The sequence below is a fragment of the Athene noctua genome, chromosome Z, assembly GCF_965140245.1.
Source record: "Athene noctua chromosome Z, bAthNoc1.hap1.1, whole genome shotgun sequence".
Taxonomy (NCBI): domain Eukaryota; kingdom Metazoa; phylum Chordata; class Aves; order Strigiformes; family Strigidae; genus Athene; species Athene noctua.
This window is the reverse complement of record NC_134077.1, coordinates 43,351,692-43,357,691: the sequence shown is the minus strand read 5'-3', so window position 1 is coordinate 43,357,691 and position 6,000 is coordinate 43,351,692.

Below are 6,000 nucleotides of genomic sequence, written 5' to 3'. Positions count from 1 at the left end.
CTGTTCTGTCTCTCAGAATTCTTCCCAGGACTTTGGCAAGACTAGCTTGACATTTTTTATCTTTTTTTCTGAAGTAGTTTTCTGGTTTAGATGCTGGGTTTTTCCCACAGTGTTCTCAAGTCTTGTTGCTGTTATGCTTTATAATTAAACTTGAAAATGCTCTAATTCAAAAAGTGACAAGGAAAAGATGTATAAACAACTGTTGCTATGCTGTTGGCATGTGTGGCTAGATAGCAGATTGTTTGTTTTCTTTGCAGAATACCTTCTTTTCTTGCTCTCTGGGAATTTAAAGTGTTATTTCCTGAGGCATGGTGAGTTGCTGCAATACCACACCCCTGTGGTTGGAGTGCTTCTGCCATCCCTTCCCCCTGCCTGTGTACTCTCATTATCACCCTTCTTATTTGCACCAGTTCTGGTGCTGGTTGTGCCTTTCTGTGGGACAGTTCAGCTTGCTAAAGCAGCAGCTTTGTTTCATAGTGGAGAGTCAGAGGCAGATCAACACTATCAGATCTGATACAAAGAAAAAGGCAGGGCCGGGAGCTGGGGAGAAACATGTCCTCTTCTCTGACTGCAATGAGCTTGTTCATTATGTCAGCTGCTTCTGAAAATATAAGGGTAACTTCATACTCTTGACGTTCAGCACTGTTTCCTTCCACCCCGATCAAAGATCCCCGTCTCCCCTCATCTTACGCTCTGGCTGTTGTGCTTGTTGGCCCTGCCCTTCAGTTATATTTTAGCTTCATAACCCTCCAGAAAAGCAGCCCATCGAAAGTAAGTCAGCAAGGTAAATTTAAGGCACACTGATGGATGGGTGGTGTGTAGAGGTCTTGTGTGTTTAACCTTTTTATGGTGAAGTCGGTTTAATGGCTGACTCAAGTAAATGTTCCTTCCATTGCGTTGAGAGGGGTGATTATTGCTTATCTTGCAGGTTTCAGTAGCACCAGGTTGAGGGGACTGCTGCCCAATTGCTGACATTTCCTTTTCTGTTATAAAAAAATTTTTCTAAGAAGAGATGTAGTCTAACCTGACAATGGGCTTGAATTTCTCCTGCAGCAAATTTTTTCTTTTTTTTTTTTTTTTTTCCTTTAAAAAAACACCTCACTAACTCCTGGTGCAGTGATGTTAGGGCTAGATGTGGACTCTTGCTAGGCACATGAGAGCTGTCAGGATCACAGATCTCTGAGGTGGGGAAAAAATCCTGACACGGAAGCAACCAATTGTCTTTCAGCAGTTGATTACTGCATTGTGACCCACCCCAGCACTATACTGCAATCTTTCTGGTTGACAGCCTTCATCTTCTCTTTCTGTATTGCTATCTGCTTACTGGCCAGGCTAGGAAAGGAATTCTAACTCTTCATGGAAAATAAGCACAGTATGTTTCCCAAGCCTTTACTAAAATTTCCTTTTTTTTGAAAGCAGGATGTGTTACATACACACAATCAACCGTAAAAAAGGGCTGCATCACTTCCTGTTTGTATTGGTAACAACTGGTACCTGCACATAGCAGTGATTTCATAAACATCTCTAAAAAATGATTGGGAGTTAAAAAGCAGAGATAGGAATGTAGAATGGTGTGTGGTTGTCCAATTGCACACGAAGTAGGTGACATTTGTTTAAATGCATGTAACTGACTTCACTGAAGCCTATTTATAAAGCAAACAATTCAAGGAAGTTAGAAAGTAGGAAAATTGACAAAAATGCTCAATCCTTACAGTCTGGACAGTGAGATTTGTTTTGAAATGGACTGATGTTTCAACAGGCAGAAATTAGAGCCACTTCTCAATAGAGAATTTTTGGCTTACTTCCCCTTATTGCCCCAATTTCCCTTTTGCTGTGGTAGTGTATCTGACCTATGTGTAGTGTTTACTTTTTTCCTCTTTACACCTCTACAAAGCATTAGAGTTCACTAATTGGGATGTTTCAAACCCAGAGATATGTTTTGTGGGAAAAATATGAATAGTTAAGTACTTGCATTACTGCTTGTCATGCTGAGGGAGTCCTTCGTCACTGACCTTTTTTCTTCTCTGCTTCTAGTTGCTATCTTGTCTATGTTGTTACAAGCGTGGTCTTAACAACTGTTGACAACAAGTTAATGAAACTGAGATTTCCAAGAAATCTTGTCTTGCTGAGATTTTTATATTCCTTCAGCTCTACATAGGGTTTAGGGTACAGGTGTCCTCTGTGAGTTTTGAAGGAGTTCACTTGCAGCTGAAGAAAGTGCAAAGCAAATCCCAGTTTGAATGTAGGAAGAAGGAAAGCAAAGTAGCTGCTTGGGTAAAACTAAAGCCAAAACAGTTTCTATGTCCATTTCAGAAGATGTCTCCTATTACATGCTTCTCTGGAATCAGGCAGTTATTCCTACTTGCTCTTTTGCTTTGTTTCTTTCCTGAGATCTGTTTTAGGTTTTAGCCTATAGGCTTATCTGTTTCCTGTCAATTTACACCTTCATCAGGTGGTTTTGGCAGGGTAGAAAGGGGTGTTTTGAGCTGTTGTCTAATTTAATAACCAAAACACAATCTGCCAAAGCATGGTGATGCTTACAGTCTGTGATGACTGCAAATTCAGGTCTGTAACTTCTGCTGTTTCAAGCACAGCAGGTTATTTGCCATATTTTAGCCATGATAATGATTTATTAATAAATGAGAAAGAGCAAAACAGGATACATGATTCAAAAATAAGATGATGACAGTAATTGCTGTTACAGATTTCTCTCTGTGCCTGTTAATGATTTCAATGGAAATTTTACCTTTTTATAGAGATCCTTTGATGGAACTGCAGCATTTTATTGTACAAACTGGGTAGAAGGTCTTACAGTGACATACAGACTGAAGTAGTTTAACAGTGTGCTGAAAAAATGTATTGCAGAGTTTAATCCACTATGTATACCAGAAACAGTTCCCAAAGGAAAATCTTCTTAAATATTAAGTCAAACATTTAAATCAGTTACTCAGAAGGACATTTTCAAGAAATTGTCTTAGAATAGATACATTAAATTGTCATAATTAAATTATTGCAGTAATTAAATGTCTCCAACAGTCCTGCCACTATTAGTTCATTTAGCATTGAATATCAAGCCTTTTATTGCCTGTCAAGCAAAATGATCTAGTGTTCCTCCTGTAGCTGCCTCCTCCCATTGTACAGGAAAATTAGATTGTAAGGTCCGGGCTCATGCATTCCTGGAACCTCTGAAAAAGTGATTGTCTTCTGCATTTTAATTGATTCTAGTGGTCTATTAAAAGGTCTTTTAGTTCGGAGAGAATATTATGCGACCAGTCATTTGGGGTTTTGTGGCTTTTTTCTAAACTCAGGAAGAACTTGAGCAAATTAGGCAGGTTTCTCATTTCCTTTCGGGTTTATTTGGATGTGACTATTAAAGATTTAGCGTCTGTGGCTATACTAGTCAACTTTAAATGCACCAACTCTTCAGTATTTGCATCTGTGAAAGATGTGTGTTCCTACTGGAAGATCTTAAATTCAGTGACCTGGGACAGGTAATCCAAAAAAAGGAAGAGGTCTTGCCTTCTGGAATGGTTTCTTCTTTTGTCTTGGGCTCATTTAGCAGCTCCCAGCCAGAGTCCAATACTAGCTAACCAGGTTCTTACAGATGTACCCAGGACTTCGATTTATCAGAATGATACAGCACTATACTGAAATTGCAGCACACACAGAGTACAGCAATTACAATATACAGCAGACTCACAATACAAACGTACTGTACAAATTCCCATTACTAGTCTCTAAATGCTTGCCACCATGACACTGTGTGTTCCCATTTGCTGGGAAGGAATATGTGGGTTAAACCCAGCTCAAGCCAGTCATTCCCTTCCAAGCTGATTTTGTGAGTTGTTCAGTTTTTATACTTTATATTGGGCTGAGTGGCATAGAGACTTCCCTCCCACACTGATCTGGCTAGCTCAGGAAAACATTACTCTCAACTAATTATCTCAGGGAAGACTGTTTATGTAGTCTGATGACTGATACAGCTGTATACCTAAAACAAAAGTTACCATCCAGTCCCCCCTGTTTTGAGGTATCTTCAGCTTTCATGATGAAAATTCATCATTATTCCTTACACTCTTCCCTGAGCTCATCATTCTTGCTCACCTCCTCTGGGCCCTCTTACATTGCAGGGATCAGTCACACATACTCACATAGTCTCTTTTCAGGAGTGTCCTCACATCTTTTGCAGGACGAAAGTGAACTTTTTTTGGCTTCAGGTGCTTTATATTCTGGGCCTGTGGCTCAGAAAAGAAGGGCTTTTCAAGGATGGTACTTTTTTAATGTTAAGAGCAAAGGATCTTGCTCTGGTTTTAAGGAATTCTGAGACTTCCAGCTGCACTTTCAGTTTTAGAGTAATAACAACAGCAGCTGGATCTACAGAGAAGGGAGATTCAGGATACCCACTTCCACTGCTCAGTCCAGAGTTCTCACTCTTTTTTTTTGCTTTGTTTGTTTTTGGTTGGTTGGTTGGGGTTTTTTTCTTTTCTTCTTCTTTTCTTGTATGGATAAGATCAGACTCTTCATTCATCAGTTCACTGGTGTTGATGCTATTGGGTCCAGAGGAATGGCACCTGCATGCAAAGAAAATCTAACTGGAGAGAGAACTGTTCCAAAGCTGACTGTGAGACACCAAAGTCTTCTCACTAGAGCACATGCCACGTGAGCTCAGGCCACAGAGCCTCCCCTTACTGATAAATGTTTCCATTTCAAATATTTTAAGCTTGATCCACATTTGCAGGCTTGTCTCATAGGTTTCCTGAGCTGATACGATGTTTTATCAAGTGATTTTGTGTGACAGTTTATCTGAGGGACTCCAGGAGTCACTACCAGATGAATGGTCTCTTCTCACAGGTGATTAGCAATAGAACAGGAGGGAATGGCTTTAAACTGCAACAGGGGAGGTTCAGACTGGGCATTAGGAAAAAAAAATTCAAAGAAAGAGTGGTCAGACAGTGGAACAGGCTGCCCAGGGAGGGGGTGGAGTCACCATGTCTGGATGTGTTTAAGGGTGGTTTAGATGAGATGCTGGGGGATATAGTGTAGGGGAGAACTTGTCGAGTAGGACTGGTGGTTGGACTCCATGATCCCAAGGGTCTTTTCCAGCCTGAATGATTCTGTGATTCTGTGAATGAATATTCGTGGTGTAATGTCCAAGAACTGTGAAAGAATTTATTTATCAGTATCCTCAAATTCTGTAGTCTGTATGCACATGCACTTATCTTAATTTTGCTCTTTCTGAGTTTGAACAAGAAAAAATTTTTGTTAGCTTGCTTTTCTTTGACTGACAAGAGACTGAAATTGCTCAGAGTTTACATGGTGACAAACTGGGCAGGTTCTGCACTACAGGTACTACTAAAGCATGGAAATCTCTTGGCCAGGGATAATAGAAAACATGTTTATCCTCCCCAAGTGAATGTGCGTGTGGCTATTTCAGCCTGAGGAACAGTAGTTATTTGAAAGTAATTACTTAAAATATAGTCACACACAAACCACAGTTACAGTATGTGTGGAATTATCTTTCTTTGATACTACCGTCAGCTGACAAAATCAGTCTTCCTGGTGGTAATTTTTCATCTTGTTAAAAATCCATCTATATATAAAAATATCTTTTACAGTCTAACATTCAAGCAGGCTTATGATGACATTATAATTAATCTAACAGTATCACTCTGTTGATCACTACTCTTTCATCAGTATTGACATTTACCTCTTGGTCTGTCTACTAAGGTTGTTATGATTTATGTTTTATGCTTCATGATATACCAGCTTAATAGCTGTCAGGTAATTGACATGTAAATAGCTTCAGTGATAAGATGTAACTAAATTAAACTAATACCTGCAAAGGGTGCTTTCTTGTGTTGTTCTCAGTCTTGCTTGACAGACTGGATTTCTGCATTTGTCCTGGTTTTGGATGGGATAGAGCTAATTGTGGTTGATTTTTTTTTTCCCCCCTTTGTTCTTAGTAGCTAGAATAGTGCTGTGTTTTGGATTCAGTATGGT